The 17,770-nt window shown below is 36.5% G+C and overlaps 1 protein-coding gene across 1 annotated transcript in view; it reads right to left on the bottom strand.

Moving 5' to 3' along the window:
* Positions 1-17,770, bottom strand: part of MGAT5 (alpha-1,6-mannosylglycoprotein 6-beta-N-acetylglucosaminyltransferase) — a 378,389-nt gene that overhangs the window by 309,433 nt on the left and 51,186 nt on the right. Inside the window, 1 exon segment of the mRNA XM_078146828.1 lies at positions 16,774-16,928. The gene's annotated coding sequence lies outside the window, so the exon portion shown is untranslated.

Here is a 17,770-nt window from a genome sequence, read left to right as displayed (position 1 = left end):
CTGTAGATATTATCAAATATTTAGGAGTCTACCTACTGAAACAAACACAGGAACTATATGAACACAATTACAAAACACTTTTTACAAAAATAAAGTCAGATCTAAATAATTGGAAAAACATGAGTTACTCATGGGTAGGCTGAGCTAATATAATAAAAATGACAATTCTACCTAAGTTAATTTACTTTCAGTGCCATACTAATCAAACTACCAAAAAATTATTTTATAGAGCTAGAAAAAATAATAACAAAATTCATCTGGAAGAACAAAAGGATATTGAGGAAACTAATGGAAAGAAATGGTAGGGAAGTTGGCCTAGCCATACCAGATCTTAAACTGTATTATAAAGCAGCAATCATTAAAACTATTTGGTACTGGCTAAGAAATAGAGTGGAGGATCAGTGGAATTAGGTATACAAGACACAGCAGTCAATGGCTATAGTAATCTACTGTTTGACAAACCCAAGACTCTAGCTTCTGGGATAAGGACTTACTATTTGACAAAAAACTGATGGGAAAACTGGAAAATAATATGGCAGAAATTGGGCATAGACCAGCACCTTATACCATATACCAAAATAAAGTCAAAATGAGTACACAATTTAGATGTAAAGGCTGATACTATAAGCAAACTGGGGAGAGTAAGGAATAGTTACCTGTTAGATTTATGGAAAGAATTTATGACCAAAGAAGAGACAGAGAATATTATGAAATGCAAAATGGATAATTTTCATTACCTTAAATTGAAAAGTTTTTGCATGAGCAAAGCCAATGCATCCACGATTAGGAGGGAAGCAGAAAACTGGAAAAGAATTTTTACAACCAGTGTCTCTGATAAAGGCCTCATTTCTAAAATATAGAGAGAACTAAGTCAAATTTTTAACAATGCAAATCATTCACCAACTGATAAATGGTCAAAGGATATGAAAAGGCAGTTTTCAGATGAAGAAAGAAACTGAAGCTATCTAGTCATATGAAAAAATGTTCTAAATCACTATTGATTAGAAAAATGCAAATTAAAATTACTCTAAGGTACTACATCACACCTATCAGATTGGCTAACATGACAGAACAGGAAAACGATAAATGTTGGAGAAGTTGTGGGAAAATTGAAATACTAATGCACTGTTGGTGGAGTTGTGAACTGATCCAACCATTTTGAAGAGCAATTTGGAACTATGCCCAAAGAAAGGGCTATAAAAATGTGTATACCCTTTGACCCAGCAATTGCACTTCTAGGGCTGTATCCCAAAGAGATCCTAAAAATGGAAAAATGACCCACATAAACAAAAATATTTATAGCAGTTTTTTCTGTCGTGGCAAAGAATTGGAAATTGAGGGGATGCCCATCAGTTGGGGGATGGCTGAACTAGTTGTGATATATGAATGTAATGGAACACTATTGTGGTATAAGAGCAGGCAGACTTCAGAGAAACCTGTACAGACTTAAATGAACTGATGCTGAGTGAAGTGAGCAGAACCACGAGAACATTGTAAACAGTAACAGCCACATTATGGGATGACTGACTTTGACAGACTTGGCTCTTAACAGCAATGCAAGAATCTAAGACATCTCCAAAAGACTCACCATGGAAAACGCTATCCACATCCAGAGAAAGAACTATGGAGTTTGAATGCAGATCAAAGCATATTATTTGCTTTTTTTTTCTCCTTCTATTTTGTTTTGTTTCTTCTTTCTTGTGGTTTCTCCTATTGTTTCTAATTCTACTTTACAACATGACTAATGTGAAAAATTGTTTAACAGGAATGTATATGTAGAGCCTATATCAAATTGCACATGGTCTTAGGGAGGGAGATGGAAGAGAAGGGGAGAAAATATAAAACTCAAAAGCTTATAGAAGTTGAAAACTAAAACTTAATTAATTAAAAAAATAAAATAACAGTACAAGGATGGCAGGCATATATTCACCTATTCCAGAACACAAATAACTAAAATTGTGTTAGATGGGGCTAGAAATAGTACTTTAATGCTCCCCATACCAGTCTACTATCTGCAGCTACCATGCCTGGCCACCATTTAAGAAGACTGAACCAATTTTTCTCTCAGTCAGCAATAAGTCAATTTCAGAGGCATCATACTGTTTTAAGTTAGCATTGTTCAGTAAGACATGAAATGAAGTTCTACTCCCATTAAACTTGTGTGTGTGTGTGTGTGTGTGTGTGTGTGCGCTATTTGACCAAAATCCCACCTCTGAAGCAGAGCCAGGAGAACACTCTACACAGTAACAGTGACATTGTGTGATGATCAACTATGATCAATTTTGCTCTTCTCAGCAATGCAGTGATCCAAGACATCTCCAAAGGACTCATGATGGAAAATGCTATCCACATCCAGACAAAGAATTGTGGAGTCTGACTGCAGATCAAAGCATACTAGTTTCACTTTATTTTTATGTGTGTCTTTTCCCTTTTGTTCTGCTCCTTCTTTCACAACATGAGTAATATGGAGATGTGTTAACATAATTGCCATGTATAACCTCTATCAGACTGCTTGCCATCTTAGGGAGGGGGTGGAAGGGAGAAAGAAAAAAATTCAAAACTCAATCATAAAAAATAAATGTTGAAAACCATCTTTACATGTAATTGGTAAAAAATACTATTTACAAAAACAAAATACCACCTCTGCAGAGATTCCAAATTTCTTTGAAGTTCAAAAGGAGACACTTCCTGTTGCTAAGATTTCCTCCTGCAGGGTGACTCCGAGGGTGAAATCTTTAGAGGATGTTTAGATAAAAGACATTATGGTTGCGCTATTTTCCAACATTAACACAAATGCCTTTATTCACATCAGACCATTTGGATGGACGCTCTCTTTCTCTGTGTGTGTGTGTGTGTGTGTGTGTGTGTGTGTGTGTTTAAATACATATGACATTGTTAGAGTATGAAGTGTGTTCAAAGGCCCACATCCAGAAGAGGCTTGGTAACTGTGATGTTTCATTCTTTTGAGCTAATATACCTTGACTTCTAAATCCTATGAGATCCTGAAACTTGGGTTCAAATCCTTGATGTTGCCACCACCTCTAAATCTAACTGAAGCCTTGAGAGGTAACTAAGTTGTGGAAAGGGGCAATACTTGTTATTACATTTTTGTGGCAAGACTAAAAACGAGTGGGTGCCTGGCAAACTGCAGCTACCCAAAATAGGCTTCAAATCATGCGTTTCTGACAATTCACTAGCTTAAATAAAGTGAAATCATGAAGGCGCATTTGTTCCTTGAAAGAGGTACAAATGAGAGGCTGTGTGATACCACAGAACGAAAAGAACAAAAAGGAACCTTAAAGATTATACAGTTCTATCCCCTCAGTTTTGCATGTGAGGAAATAAGAGATCCACCCATGCCAATTGAACTACCTTATAAGCATTTGCAAGTTTATCAAACACATGTTAAATCAGGCGGGGTATAGCTCTGAATAGACAGCCCCCTCCCTACATGTATCTAAATTGGGTCTTTCCACAGTTTCCAAATAAGGTCAAAACAGCAGTTTTTGCACTCTTGTCATTTTTTGTTCAGTTGAACCTTACCTGGACCTTTTCTTTGTTCAGTTGAGTCTTACCTGTACCCTTTTGTTCCACTGAGCCTTAGCATTCCTGGTGGGAGCAGGGAAACTCATTGAGAGGGAGACACAAAAGTTACACACTTTGACAGCTAGGTAAGTAGCACTTCTCAACTAAAGTTCATAAATCTTTATCCATTCGAAATCCCAAGGGGTAGAGGCTTTTGTGTATGCTTGGCAGGTATTCTGGGCACCATGCCTGGCTGGGGTTAATATCTGTTTATTACAGTACTTGTTTGCCCTGAGATCCTACTTAGATGTCCACTTTCTGAATAGCTTATCAGTCCTAAAATCACAGGAACAAGAAGGAAGGAGGGGGGAAACCTACTCCTTAAGAACTTTATCTACTCCAAACAACGTACATTTCTTTTAAACACAAAAGCTCTTTTGTGAGCCAGCCTGAACTTTGTTTCCCTGTTTGGGGAAACCGAAAAGCTTTTAAAGGTAGTCTCCAAAGAACGCAGCCTTAAAATAACTAGGAGGGAGGACCTATCATTTGAACACCCCAGAGGCATTTATCTGAAAGAGTATTATCTTGCTTGTTAGGAACCAAATCCATCAATTATTAGTTTAGCAGGAGTTAAAAGTCACATTTGGCAAGGACAGAATATGTATATAAAACAGATCCTCTGTTCCAAGAATCTGAAGTCATTAACTAAAGTTTTTACTACTCTTAATGTTTTTTCTCTTTAGCAAAATGCATACACACATTAATGTGTGTATGTTAAAATGATGGACTTGGAGTCAGCCTGGGTTCAGATCCCACCTTAAAACACATGGCCCAAGAATTATGCTGTGTGATAATGGACAAGTCAGAGTCTTAGCTTGCTCATCTGTAAATTGGGGAAATAATATTCCCTCTACCCAGGGATATTGTAAGAAAAGTGCCTTGTAAACTTTAAAGCATTATATCTTCAACAGATGAATTCTACTTTTGCATTTGGGCAGCTACGTGGCATGGTAGATAGAGTGTTGGACTTGGAGTCACAAAGATTGATCTTCCTGAGTTAAAATCTGACTTCAGACATTTACTAGCTGTGTGACCCTGGGCAAGTCACTTAACCCTGTTTGCCTCAGTTCCTCATCTCTAAAATAAGCTGGAGAAGGAAATGGCAAACCATTCCAGTATTTTTGCCAAGAAAACCCCAAATGGAGTCAGGAAGAGTCAGATGCAACTTAAAAACAGACAACTTTCTATTTATATACTATATTCGAAATTGTTATTCTATTCAATAAATAAATTGTCTTAAAAAGAGACATCCTTGAATAGCAGGTCTTGCCAGTCCAATTACAAATCCCTTGCCTCAAGAACATCTAGATTATTTCTGGTCATTTCACCTGGAAAACAAAACAAACAATCCATTCCCTTGGGCATGTAGATCCAAGAAAGAAAATATTTCAAAGTTGCAATTAATACCCATTTCAGGGGACTCTAAATTCAAGACTCTCTTTAGGAAACCCATTATCAAAGGAAGAGACTAGCAGGGGGAAAGGTTTAGCCTTTCTATATTTAAAAAAAAAGTGGTATTGCTGAATGTCCTTCCAAAAAGGAGAGTAAATCATTTCAGTTTCTAATTTCTACAGAATTTACTGGCAGAAAATCTTAGCAGTAGGAGGGACAGAGGGCGAGAAACAGAAGGGAAGAGGGAGAGAAGGGAGGGATGATTCATCTTTTGAATCATCTAAGCCACAATGACCATCTATCTCATTCTTAAATATATCAACCACCCTCATCTGAAATCTGCCTCAGAGTGGAATAGCCTTTTCTTTAAGTAATTTTTTTTTCTTAAACTTAATTTAAATTCATTTCCTCTCATTTAATCTTCAGTATGGATGGAGCATAGTTTGTATCCTTAAGGACAAGACATGTTCTATTTAATTCATGGAGCAGTTATTCAGCACTTAAACTGTGTTATAAGGCATGTCCTTGGTGCCCAGGATTTAAAAAAAAACTACACAAATTGTCCTTGCCCTCAAGTAGCACTACATTATCCTATAAGGATACAACATGTACATAGATATGTGTATACAAAGTAAATAAAAAAGTAATTTGGGCGAGAAGATGAAAAGAAGGGCTTGGGAAATTTTTAAAAGACTTTGGACAGGAGATGACATCTGAGTTGAGAGATTCCAAGAGATAGAGAGGAGAACACGGCAGATACGAGGCACAACTAGTATAAAGATAAAAGAATGACACAGAAATTTCTTGTATGGAAAATAGCAAGTAGTCAAATGTGACCGAAAAAAAATATTTCAATGAGAGTAATGTGAAATCATTCTGGAAAACGAAGCTGGAACAAAGAGATTTACATGTCAAATAGGCATTTGAATTTTATCTTGAAAGCAAAAGGAAGCCATTGAAGCAGTTTGAGCAGGAGAGTGACATGTTCATGAACACTTTTTTTCTGTGTCAACTAAGCCCCCAAATTTATCAAAAAACAAGCTGTTAGGAGTACCTTGCCCTGTAAGCATTCCTGTAAAACCAACTATTTAGCCGTCTCTAGTCTGTCATTTCTAGTCCACAGAAACTCAGGAGATTCCTCTTGTTCCGGGTCACATGGTAGAATGGGAAAAGTCAGTTTCACTCTATGATGAACCCAGAGTCCTTGTTCAACTTGTGATCCTTAGTTACCTACAGGCAGTTCATGGAATAGATCTAAAATGTTGACCTAATCTTTTAGGAATTCTCTGGAGGAGGAGGAACAAGTTTTCCCTCATTCTTGTCCTAATCAGATTTTATTCTTGCTTGTGATCACAGTAGGAGAGTCCATCCCTGGTCCATATAGCTTTTGAAAGGACAGGTCAGGAGTTTAGAAATACTCTACAAAATGTAGAGTAACCATTTAGGATGGGGTAAGGAAAGACTTTTTGTCTGCCTGAGTATAGCATGATAATGGATTTCCAAGTGTTTCCCTTAGAAGTAAACATTCAGCTGTTATTTTTCTTCTTTCCCACCTCAAGATCCCACCTTCTGTTTTATATTTTTATACTCAACCTCACAAATAACCAGACATGAACATATCCATATAAAAATAATGGGGGAGGGGGAGAGATTGGAAATGAAACTGTACATTATATATGGTTTGTACTCCATTTTAAATTAACAAATATTCCAAATAAATTCACCATTTCTGTCCCACTCACCTCTGTCTCCCTTCTAACTTCCTTTTGCTCTCTTATGTGCATTTTAAATGTTTCAATGACATCCTCTTTTTTCTTTTTCTCTTTTTTTCTAGCATCATCACTAGTCCTAACCCCCATCAATCCCTCTCCTAAAAAAAAAAATTAAATTAACTTCTCTTGTGATAAATAAGCATAGAAAAGTGAAGCAAATTCACACAATGGCCATATTTACACATTATAGGGCTCATCATGCACCTCTGAGAAGAAGTTTGTAATAAGTATTGTTATGAGTTCTCTGGAGTTATGGTAGCTGTTGCATTGATCGGAGATCTTAAGTTTTTTGAAGCTATTTTTCTCTCCAGTGCTGTAGTCTTTTACATAAATTGTTCTCCTAGTTCTGGTCACTATACTCTGAGATTTAATTCATCCAAGTCTTCCTAAGTTTCTTTGAATTTATGTCTTTCATCATTTCTTATGGTACAATAATAGTCCATTACATTCATGCCATAATTTTTTCAGCCATTCTCCAAATGAAGTGCAACCCTTCTAGTTACCAGTTCTTTATTGCAATAAATAAATATTCTGTATATGTGAGCTCTTTCCCTCTTTCTTTTATCTCATTGGAGTATATGCCTAGCGTCCCACCTTTCATTTTAGTGCAATATGGAAATAAACATGACTACTACCAATTTTACTAATGTGATAAGCAAAAATGTAAGTAGGGAAAATATTAGAAAATGCAAGCTTCCTTTAATCCCAAAGCCTACTGTCTAATACAGACTCTTCTCTTGAGATCTTTAGGATTAGAGTATACAGGCAAACTATCTGTAATTATTTAGGAATTAATCTGCTCAGAGATAGAGGTAAAGACTAGAGCTCTAAATCCTTCCTAGCCCAGCTCTAATGCCAAGATTTGCAAGAGTCAGTATGAAGACTGGAAAAAAGATCCAAAAGTGAATAAAGGTTGATGTGAATCCTCCAAGCTTCCTATTAGGACATAAAAATCATGGTAGGGAGGGGAGGGTAGCAATAGGTATTTATCAAATTCTAGACACTGTACAAAGCACTTTATAAATATGGTCTTATTTGTTACATATAAATCAGGAAGCTATCTTTTACCTTAGTTAGCTTTGAAGACCAAAGTAGTGGTGAAAATGCTGAAATATCAGATAGAAAATAATGAGCAAATGCAGAAAAGTTGCAACACCCAAATGAGTACAGTCGCCAAGTTAAATGTTGGCAACCATTCCTAAGCATTTAAACACAGAACAAAGCAAAGCATGATTTAATATTTAAGAAAATGATTCCCATTAGCCCACACCCATGTGCCTGGGGCCTACATAATGCCTCAAACTTTTCAATACTTTGTACTCTTCAAAGTGCTTCCACAAATACTTTCTCATTTAATCTTCAAGAAATGTGTTGATTTATTGGAAATCTGTCCTTTTTGTTGAGTTCTGTGGGTGTTTGAAATCAGGTATATTTATTATCACTTGGATTAATGATGGAAGACCTGTGAAATCCTGTGAGATTCAGGGGGTTACTAAAATATTTACAACTTACTGAAAGATTGCTTTAATATACTTCCCCTCAAGACTTTCAAATTGAGATTTATTACAGTTATAATGATACTAATTAACAGCTCGGTTTTTATTTTAATCTCAAATCTTAAACCTTACATTATATACATATATACATACATACATATGTACATACATAGTGCTTTTTTTCTACAAATAGCTTGCTTTAGCAAGGCACTCCATGCACATCAGGAATTTAATGTGTCCATCAGATTTTAAAAAATGACATTTTCTTTTAGGCTAAAGCATGGTACAACTCTAGCTCACAATGAAGCTTCACCCTAAGACTTCCTTCTCCCTGAGAAGATCTTTCCAATCACTTCCGTGTAGCTTGCTTTTCCTTTCTTTAAAACATTTTGGGGGCAGACATGTTCTGAAAGTCATCTAGAAAGCTCACAGGATCATAGGTTTGTAGGTCCTCTAGTCCAATCCCTTCATTTTATAGATCAAGGAAGTCTAGGCAAAAAAAAAATGAGTTGACTTGCCCAAAATCATATTGATAGCAAGTGTAAGGTAATATTTGAACGCTCATTGTTTCCAGAGCAGAACAGATTACCAAGGATTTGTGAGAAAAGGTGTTTAGCAAATACTCAGTCTCTAAGCCAACTCTCTTTTTAAGTGTGGAAAAGAAAAAAAAATTGTCCCTCAGAAATACTTAACCAGAAAAAAGTGACCTACTTAGAAAGCTAAAACTGCAGTGCTTACAATTAAGACTGACTATATGAGATTTTTTCCTCTATCTCCCCACTCCTTTGAACCAAATTGTGGCATTCAAAATATCTTTAAAAGATGAGCTATAACAAACTAATGCATATGGAAAGGCGATGGCTTATAGAGCCCAGTTGGGATGTGATTACAGAAAAACAGCAGTAAGCCACAATAAGGCTCTCAATTTCTCCTCCTTGGAAACCCCCCCGGCATCAGGGAATTGCCCCATCTTCTTACGCCACAGGAACAGTGCCTCTGAACTCTTTCAAAATCTGTATTCCCTTGGTCCCAAAGCACTGACTTATGGAACATACAAGTTTTCCACCATGTCCACACTCCCAAACAACTGTGCCTGATCAAGGAGAATAGAGAAATGGCTTCTATGATTACTCCCTTAAAAGTGTGTGGTCCAGAGGAAAGATGTTTTAATCCTTGCTCAAAATGCCTAAAGTAAAGATTTAAAATGATCATGAAAACATCCAGCAGCTGTCAGTGACAACTCAAAACTACTATGATTTACAGACTAAGTTTAAGTCACTTGATCTTTCTATCAGATGGAACAATGCCCTTATGGGTTAAATTAGAAGGTTTAGATCACTATGAATTAGGTATGTAATCCAGTTTCTACTTAGGCTTTTTGCTCTGAGAGAAACTACAATCTAATTTTTTTCTGTTTTACAAAGGTCAAGAAGCTTCCTTTGTCCCCTGTAATTATATAGACAATTTATGTTAAGTTCAAAGATCATGAAGTCTTTCATGAGGCTAAAATAGCCTCTGTCTCTTCCTCTACTTCCTTCCCCCCCCTTTTTTTTGTATAAGAAAAGTTCCTTTTCACTTCCTTGTTAAACAGGCTCCAAGTCTTGGGTGAACATTCCTGAAGCCCTGTGCCTTTCACCTTCACCCTTACCTGACTTCTTCTCAATTCCTCATAGTATGAGGGACTGAATGGAGGTTAAAAAGCTAGACAGATTTGGCAACAATGAGAAACCCAGGAGTAGATCACTTGAAGGAACAGGTAACTAAGGATGAACTCTAATAGGCAGAAGACAGCATGGGTCTCCTTTCATAATTTCTCAATTCTAGTAAGTAAGTCTTTCTTAAATTCCTACTAAGTAGAGGGCACCGTGTTACATCTGTGTCTTAGCTCTATCAAAAATTCTCCCTTATTACCTCTACTTTTAAGTACTGTAAGAGTCTCCTAATTGGCCTACCTAACTCTGATCTCTTTTCCTCCTTCAATCCATCCTAAAAACCTCTGCCAGATTGCTCTTCCTGTTGGTACAAGTTTAATCATCTTACTTTATTGCTAAAAAGCCTATAATCTAACACTTAACAGACTTGAAATATGTTGACAACCCATTAAGTTTGAGGATTCTAGGATTCTGGAATGCCTCTGGAATAAACAAGAGTCAGAAAAATGTTGGAGGAAAAGAGAGGAGCCTGTTTTCACAAAGAAAAATAACCACATGTAATAAGAATTTTTGATATCTTTATATATTGAACATTTTAGCACAGAAAATAATGTTTTTATTAGCCTTATTCAACATTAAAATATTTATTATCATTATTCAACATCATTAAAATGTTTTCCCAAAGTCTACAGTAGAATTTTCTAAGCTGTGTTCTTCAGACCTTTTTGATTCATAAAAAGTGAACTTGAGTTTTGTGAGACAAAGCTGATGTCAGCATTGTTTAGCACCTTAGCACCCTACCCACCTGCTTAATGTTTGCTGAATGCCGAGTGAACCTTTAAAGGGAACCATTCAAAAGCAGGCTACCTATGAAAAGTATAGAAATCAGGGACCTCAGAACTGGTAGGAAAAGGAGAAAATACTGAATGCTGAGAAGAAACTACAGCAATTTGTACTTTGGCATCAGGCAACATTGCACTGCGGAAAGAACACAATACTCAGAGAAGACCAGGTTCCCAGTCCAAGATCTAGTATTAATTCATTCTGTATACTTGGGACAAGTCATTGAGCTTCTCTGGGCTTCAGTTTTTTCATCTCTAAAACAAATGTCATTGACTGAATAACCACTAAGGAACCTCTAAGCTCTAACATTTGAGTACTGTATGTATGGAGCCAATTTTGTGCATGAGTAAATCTTATACCACTTCTTGTCCTCTCCAGACATGCTGCCTTAACTCAGGCCATCACCCTCTCAGGTAGACCTGGATTTCTTCAATTCTGATAGGTCAGCTTTATGCTGCTTCATTCCAGTTCCTAAGACATGCCACTACTCGTATCTTCCCTTTCTCCCCATTCCTTCCCCCCAACCCCCGCCAGAATGTAAGCTTCTTTAGGGCTGTATTCATCATCATCAAGGAGCATTTACTAATTTATGACTATGTGCCAAGTACCACTGTTCTAAGTGCTAAAATCATGATCCCTGTCTTCAAGCAGAATTACATTCTAATGGGGGGAGGAGGGACACAAAATGTAAGCAATTATGTACATACAAGATACATAGATTGCAAATGTAAGGCATTAGCAGGACTGAGTGGAACGATGACATCAGGAAAGGCCTCTTGCAGAAGCGGGGATTTGAGCTGAGTCTGGAAGGAAGCAAGAAGGCGGAGGGAGAACTCCCTAGTCTTGCTTAATTGTATTTGTATCCCAGCCTGTAGCATAACACACAATGCTCAATAAATACTTTGTCTACCTATCCAAACTGTTTTGTTTTTTCATTTCAAGTTATTCCACCCTTGGACTTTCAGATTCTGCAAATGTATCCAATATCATCACCGAATACTGATAGTGAACAAGACTTGATGCAGGATGTAAAAGGATTTTGAACCTTGTATAATGAATCCTCAAATTAACAGCACATATAGGAAGGTGTCATGGTATTATAAAAAAGTTAATGGCAAAGATGTAACCAGGACAGATCAACAGGGGCAAATAGAGTCTCAGTTCTAAAGTGCTGGAATTTAGAAGTTGCCAACATCTACACTCATGCCATATTGTAGCATCAACTAGAACCTAGTTATTGAGAATAATTAGTTAAAATAGGAAGCTAGGGTACCAGAAGGCATTAGCTTCCTACTCCCTACTAACAGATGCCACACTCACTGGGAGAGAATTTCTATCTCCCTCCAACTGAATTTGTCTTTAAAAGTTTGAGGGCATTTTTCATTCTGTTTGCCCCAGGAATGCTGTGTGAGGCTTTTCCAAGGTATGAAAAATGCCAATTATAGTGCCAATGAGCACTAGATAAGGAATCAGAAGATTAGAATTCTACTGCTGGCTTTGTCATCAACCATGTGACCCTTGAGAAATCACTTAACCTGTAGGACTCAATTTAATTGTCTACCAAAATGAGAATAATAATACCAGGTACCCATACTATCTCACAAAGTCATAATGAGTACAGAATGAGATAACAGATTTGTAAGAGCTTCACAAAGTTAGAAATACTGTACAAATATAAAGGGGAAAATAAATTAGATCAGTTAAAGAGAGGTCAGATTATGGCCAAGAAAGACACCTAATGCAAATGAAAAAAAGCATGCTGAGTTCAGGGATCTTGCATTTCTTACTAGGCACAGGTGAGTAAGTGTAACAAAAAAAAAAATACAGGAAGCTGGTGAAAGTTTAGTGGGCTGGTTACTTAAAAGGTTACCTATATGGGTGTTAACTGATCTCTGACAAAGAAGTGTGACTAACAGGCTTAGAATGAATAGGACTGATGAAGATAGGGTGCTTAATTCAGCCTTGTAGATAATTTACAAGTGACACACTGGGCTTGAGTGAAGGGGAGAACTGGTGTGACTTTTTTTCTCCCTAAGAAGTCCAATGATTTATCCTGCTACTAATGAGTAACTTCTAATCACTCAAGTGTGTTGCTTTTAGCCTTCCTCTTCTTCCTTCCTCCTCTCTTCTGTGTTCTGGTGTCCTGGAAAAGAGGCTGTTGTTAAGAAAAGTTTAACGGATATATGCTTTTGTTTTTGTTTTTTCAGTATTTAAGGCTAATTAAACAATGTGTATTACACATGATACAATAACAATAATTTTGTACTGTGTTACACATGATACAAAATTTTTATCAATCAGCAAACATATACTATTAAGGTATTGTGATATGTCTGGAGATACATAGAAAAGAATGAAACAATCATTGCTTCAAGTAACTGACATTCTATTGAGGGCAACAACATTAGGGAGGTAAGAAAAGGAAAAATTCACTTCATCTTGAAGGAAGTGAAGAATTCTGTAAAAAAGATGAGGAAATTCACTCCTCTCCAGGGACAGGGGAAGGTCATATTAGCAAAGGCCTGGAGAAGGGAGGTGAATTATGAGGAACAGAGGAGTCCCGTTTGGATGGTCAGCATATTTTGGGAAGAGGAGTGGCTTATATAATGAAATTGAAAGCCAAGTTGGGGACTCGTTGTTAAGAATTTTAAAAGCCAAAAAAGTTTATCTTTTATTCTAGAAGCAATAGGGAGCCACAGAGAAATAGGGAAGTAACAGGGTCAGATAAGGTAAGGAAATTCACTTCAGCAGCTGTGTGAAAAGTACAGAGTGGAAATGGGAAAGACATGAGGCAAGGCAGCAAATTAGGAGGCTATTAAAACTGTATAGGTGAGAGGCGATAAAAACTATTGAGTTAGGTATTTAAGGCAATGTTGCCAAGAGGATATAACTAGCTGGATTAAGTTAATATACTCTTAATTTAAAATGCATACTCACTGAGATGCAATTCTAGATGATTTTGTTTTGATTTTTTCAGTACCAAAAAAAATCCTTTTTTAAACAAAGTGGGTACTTGTAAGAAATAATTCATTTGGACCTCTACTCTATTAAAATCAGTATTAATCAATTTGATATTTTACATAAATCACATAGGGATAAAAAGTAGGCCTCAAAATTTAACATAATGCTCACTACTTGTTTAGTAACTTAAGAGGCATACTTGCACAACCACAAGAATGCTGACAAAGATATCTCCAACCTGTTTTGCTCAAATTCCATGTCTAAACTCAGCATGGGTGGGATGTCTTGATGCTTTTCAAAGTTGCCCAACTTACTTTTGTACCTCCAGACCATTCTCTCTTGTCCAACATGAGCAAGTGATTATCTTATGACCTCCTAGTCAATGGAGATGCCTATTTCTTGCCCAACTTATGACTATCCGCTGTTGTCATGTTTTTTTTTTTTTTTTGGAACCTCAAGAGCAGAGTCTGTCAACCAATGAGATTTTGTATTTCACCATGCCTCTTTTGCACATTTGGGTATCAAACCCTATAAAAACAAGGTCTAACAAGTCCTACAAGAAGGGGGCATCTTAGACCATGAGGAAGATCTGAGGTCCACTTCATTAGAGGGAACCGTGGACCCTTTGATACAGTGCCATTGGCTCAGAGTTCTGACTCAGTCTCCTTTATTGAAGGTTGGACAGTTTTAATCCCCAACATATTCATCAAACAGGAAATGGCTGAACAAGTCATAGTACATGAATGTAATGGAATTTTACTGAGGCATAAAAAGTAACACACATAAGGAATTAAAGAGACTCTAAAAGATTTTTATGAACTGATTGAATACAAAACAGAACCAAGAGAACAATACGCACAATGATAATAACTCAATGACACTGAGATACAAAATGGGATATGTATTTCTAAACATGGCCAATGTGTGGATTTGTTTTGCTTGACTATGTCTGTCACATGGGGAGGTTTTTTCTTTTAATTTGAAGGAGATTGGGGAAGGGGGCATGTGATGATATAAAAAAAGAAAATAAAGGTTTCTTGAGGCATTTCTTGAAATGGCTAGAATGATGTCTAAACAAAAGGAAATCTGGTCAAAAATATGGACAAGCAGGCCAGCTTTAAACCTAGCATGATTTTATTATATGCTTTTTTTTTTAATAAGGCAAGTTGTCTGTAATAGGCTCGTGGTTTCATATTCGATCCTCTTTTTCTGTTCATTGAATACTGTACTTTGTTCATTTTAATTGCTGTTTGTCAAGTACAAAATAACCAAACAAAAGAAAAAGAATTTTTTTAAAAAAAGAAAAACAACATTGAAATTCACTGAATTCAAATAAATGCAATTATCAGTCTTAACTCCATAGGACTGGCACTGAAATATACCTCCTTCCTTAGAGGTAAAGACTACAGATGTGGAATGAGGTATATACACTGTTAGGTATGGTTAATGATTCTGTTTTGCTTATGTAGCTCATTGTTTCAAAGAAATGTTCTGTTGGGGAAAAGATTATTGGGAAATGGCTGGTTTTTTTTTAAGAATCAAGAGAATTTAAAAAAAACCTGTTACTGCCACAGAGACTTGTCAACTTGAAGTTTCTGTAAAGAGTAGTTTCTGTTAACAAAATGTATTAACATTTAAGAAATAAAGAAAAAGCACCAGTATTGAAATTTACCTGAGGACCATGCAACTTGAAGAAATGACCAACATTAGCTAAGAATACATCAAGTCACAATGAGTTCTACCCAATCAATTTTTACAATGTTTCCACAAATATCTATGAGAATCTGGTGCTCCCAAGCAAATGACTATGGTATTCATTAGTCACTGTGGATTAACTTCATAAATCCTCTTTTTGAACTAGCCTTGAATTATGACAAGTCCTTTCCCCCTTTCATCAAAGGTCCACTTGCTGAAGTTATTAATTTACAGGTGAGGTCTCATTACTTTAAATGCTATCTGTTCCTTAAAACAGACTTGATTTTTCAGTTCCCTAAAAACTTGCTACAGATGATATCAATTGTTCTTTTCTATTTTTATTTCTTCATAAGGAGGCTGACTGATTCATTCACTATTTTATGGACTTAACTACTGAGGGTCGTCCCCTCCCAAGTAAGGTTAAGTTGAGTGTCCTTTATGATGTAACTACAGAAACACTTCAGCAACAAAAGCTGTATCCTTTGTCAAATGCAGTGAGAGCTCTTACCAGAGTTGGTTATAATTATGTTACTCTATTCTTTTTCATAATGTGCTCACAATAATGTATTCCTTTGAAACCAATCATACTACATGTCATAACAAGGAAACATGGAACCTAGGCTCCAAATTGGTTTATTGTAAACAGAGATCAAAACTGTAGGTATTTGGGCAAACCTATTTAAACTAACTATAAACAAACACACATCTACCATCTGGCTCATTCTGATTTATCTAGGTGGCACTTAAAAAGACATTTTGACAATTTCTGCAATTACGTGATCTCTTCTAAGGAACTACCCCTAAATTCATGATGTGTCTAGTGGTCATATCACCAAATACAGAACATCTGGATTAGCTAAAGCTATTTTTTTTGACTTAGGGACTGCTTACAAAGAAAAAAAGCCAAATGTCTTCTACAACTTTTACATTAATCAAATTTACGTCCATCCAATCAAAAGAAGTCAATTTCAAACCTGCTGCCGAGGTGTCCAGGTGAACTGTAAATATGAGATACTATTTTCTTTTCCTTTTCTGAATAATTTCACACTTACATTAGATGAAACTGGCAAAAATAACTATATCTGAAGAACAATATTTTTAATTCTGGTAAGACACTAAATTAACCCCAAGGAGCACAGGAAACAGGGACTGAATATAAATAAAATGAAATATTCACAGTTATTTCTGAGAAGTAACAGGGCTGACCATGTAACTTCGTGAATTTATCTCAAGATTATAATGATGTTTAAGTATGTAAATATTGTAATTTACTTTTTAGTTTCAATCTCATCTCCTTTTCTTCCCCCCCCAACTCTCCCCCCGCCCAGGCTAAAACCCTAGGAAACTCTGTAACATATATACTTATTTCATACATACCTGAGCTCTTAGCAGTGACTAAACAGAGACTTGTTTAATATACAACAAACTCTCAGTCTTTCAGGTGCTGTGGACATGCTCTGTTTCTGGATTGGCCAGCTATGTTAATTACTCCTCTTCTTCTATCTCTTTGGTCACTCACTGCATTTTAGCACCTGCAGACAAGGGTGAGTTCATCAATCATTCTGATTTAGGGCTAAGTTCACTAAAGGGCTTTGGGGAATGGTAAAGTTTTTTGTTTGTTTTATTTGTAGAAATAAACTGCAGTTTAACAGGGATAAATACATAGTCCTCCACTTGCATTCAAACGACTTCTACTGCACAGGCACAATAGGAGTTTAGAAAGAAGTTGAGGTGGGAAAGACCTGAAGATTTTAATGGACTGAAAACTCAATGATTCAACAAAATGATACAGTAGGCAGAAAGAGCTAGTGGGAGCTTCAACTACATAATGGAAACAAAGCAGGCAGAAAATAAAACTTCTAAGCAGAAGTTCCCTGATTTAGTTCTGGATTTTGTTCATCCATGCTAGCTAGAGCCCTGTCTATATCAGTCAACAAACATTTATTAAGTGCCTACTCCATGTCTAGAACTATGCTAAGCACTGGGAACACAAAGAAAGACAAAAGACAGTCCCTACTCTCAATGAACTCACACTTTATTGGGGAGATAATCTGCAAATGATTACGTACAAACAAGATCTATACAAGTTGAATTGAAGGTAATCAACAGGGAAGGCATTAGCATTAAGGATGGAGAAAGGCTTCTTGTAGAAAGTGGGATTTTATCTGGGACTTGAAGAAAGCCAGGGAGGGCAGGAGACAGAGATGAAAGAGAACATTCCAAGCAAGGTGATATTTTCTGTTTCTCACTTTGCCCATGAGTCTTAAACACATCATCTACCTCATCCATGGTAACTTTCACATTATTCTCCATCTTCACCACCACCACCTCTCCTTTGAGCTCCTTTAGTACTTATACTTTACAATGCAAAGGT

Source organism: Phascolarctos cinereus, unplaced genomic scaffold (assembly GCF_003287225.1).
Source record: "Phascolarctos cinereus isolate Bilbo 61053 unplaced genomic scaffold, phaCin_HiC Scaffold_726;HRSCAF=1367, whole genome shotgun sequence".
NCBI classification, from domain to species: domain Eukaryota; kingdom Metazoa; phylum Chordata; class Mammalia; order Diprotodontia; family Phascolarctidae; genus Phascolarctos; species Phascolarctos cinereus.
The sequence above is the reverse complement of the archived record's forward strand: the minus strand, read 5'-3'. Positions and strand labels throughout refer to the sequence as shown.